This window comes from Symsagittifera roscoffensis, chromosome 1 (genome assembly GCF_963678635.1).
Source record: "Symsagittifera roscoffensis chromosome 1, txSymRosc1.1, whole genome shotgun sequence".
In the NCBI taxonomy this organism is placed as follows: domain Eukaryota; kingdom Metazoa; phylum Xenacoelomorpha; order Acoela; family Convolutidae; genus Symsagittifera; species Symsagittifera roscoffensis.
Genome location: NC_087062.1, coordinates 36,745,501 through 36,748,087, shown reverse-complemented (window position 1 = coordinate 36,748,087; position 2,587 = coordinate 36,745,501).

The following is a 2,587-nucleotide window of genomic DNA, read 5'->3' as shown; positions in this document are numbered from 1 at the left end:
GCTGCCTTTTTAACTTCTCATTTAATTGCGCCCTTTTCAAAACACAAAAATGTAGAGGACTGCATGTGTTTAAGTTTATACACGCATCTGGAAGGAAAAATTTCTACTCAGTTTCAACAGAGAAAAATTTGCGTTAGGACAACAATTTTTCACATTCATCGGAAACACTAGTACCTCACACCGAACGATTTGTGATGTAGAGTGTGTGCACACTACCCTCTGAACCGGTAATATTTAGGCGTTTGGGCCAAATTATGCAAAGTTGATTAAATTATCCGGACAAAACGCACACAATTTGAAAATTAAAACGATTTAATTTTGAGTCAATTTTAGAGTCATTAAAACGCGTGTCAAATTGGTTTGACCTTTGGTGAAAAATGATGAAGATAAAAGTTGCTTAGAGTTTTATATGACGCTAATTGTTTTGCGAAATCCAGACACAAAATATTATGGCTGTTTTCCACCTCCCCCACATTTGAATATCAGTTTCGAAAAACTAATTTTACGTAGTCGAAATGTATTAAAGTTTTGCATGTATCTTACTTCGTAACTTCACGCATTCATCCATAATAACATGCAAAGACAATTGAAAAAATGGAAAATCCAGAAATGTGTGGGGAAGTGGAAAAGAGCCAATTATTATCCCAAAAATGGATCATTTTTGGCTTTTTAGTCATTCATACATTGAGCCAAATCTACCGACTCAGTTACGGATACATTTATGAAAAAGTAAGCCTCTTACGTAGCTCAACACACTTTAAGAAGAATATAGTCTCAAAAACATTGTTTAATATAATTTATTTTTGTTTGCTTAACGAAAAATGTCACTTTTTCAATATAAAACACTATTTTTGTAAGACTATTTAAGAGGGTAACTTTGATTAAAAAAGTGTCCGTAACTGAGTCGAAAAGTTTGGCGTAACTTTTGTGGACTAAAAAAGCCAAAAACGATCAACTTTTGGGTTACAAATTTGTGTACAAACTTGGCAAAACAAAAAATTCTGCTAAGAATCTAAACAAGTTTTGTCTTCTTCATTTTTAACCTCATGTCAAACCAATTTGAGAAAAACGATTTTTAAATTTTAATTTTTATGTGTTTTTACCGGACAATTTGAATCAGCACTGTATAGCACACGCAATGAGAAGAAGCTTTTCTAGAATAAAGTTTTCTAGTAACAAGTCTACACCTGTACATAAAAGCATAAAAACACCTTAATATCCCATCCCGATCACCTCAATAAGAAAAATTTTCTGAAAAACTATAATGAAATTTTTCATCACATAAACCAGACACAAAAAGCATAGTCGGGAAAATAGATTGAGTCTGGAAAAGTTGAAAACAAAGTCGCGCCGTTGATTTAGAAAGTCGCGCCATATCCTTATCCAGAACCAAACCGTATCCAGTCGCGCTGACAGTTTGAGTCTGGATAGTCTAGATATGAATCACGAAAGTCGCAACGTGGGCATCGAAGGTCAGGAAAAACAAAAACGTGATCCCATTAAGCATACCATAAACTCGCAAAAATTCGAAAAGTTGCAAGCATCTGAACACGAAATTGCAAGCGTCTAGAAAGCGTATGTCCAGACATTCGCGATTTTATGTCAAGACTTTCGCGATCACTTGTCGATACATTTGTGACGCTATATCAAGGCTTTTGCGTTAAGTCCAGACTTGCGTAGACAACCGCGCGACTTTCACAACCAACGTCGCGACTTTCGCGGCCCATGTGTCAAACTTTCAAGACTCAAATTTTCGCCGCGACTATGTATTTTGATCTGGTTTCGGATGCGGTGTAACTTTCATAGTCTGCACAAGAGTCTCGGACCTCGACCCAGGACGATAGATTAGACGCGATTTTAAAGAAGGGGGATGTTGTGATCTGATTTTATATTCACTTTTTTAATAATTAATATAACAGGTCTCCTCCGACTTTTGGTGCGAACCACTCCAATGGAGTGCTTAGTTGACAGTTCTAACCTAATGTTTCAACTTAAACTAATCTACTTATTTATTCTTATTCATTTTAAAATGTTTTAGTGTGAGCATTAGATTCACTTTTTCCACTTTTAATTTCCCCTTTTTCGGCAAAACCACATGATTGACCCTCTAGTTACAGAGTTGACTCGGTTGACATATTGCTTTTGGCAATCATAACCGCAAAAAATATCGATATCGATTTTCTGCTGAATCCGGTTAAATGAAATCCTTAAAATTTGTCAATCATTGGTAAAAACCCTGAAAGAAACGAATCGGACGACCTAGGAAACCCAAAACTGGAACGAAATTCCGCTGAACAGAGACGCCACGAAGACCATGAAGCAGTCTCAAAACAAATGGGGCGAAGAAACAGAACGGCATGCTTCCCGAAGAGGCAGACAAAAAAAACGAATCGATGCTCTACCTTCACTTCGAACCTGTACCTTTAGTGGAGTTTTGAGACATTTTAGGGATTCAGCAGATATATGTAACCAAAATTTATTTCCATTGGAAGCATTAAACGTAGCGTTAACATACGAGAAGGGCATCAGTAAGCCTTTCAAGATGACCAATAATTCCATATCATCCGGATATTCTGCACATAGTTAT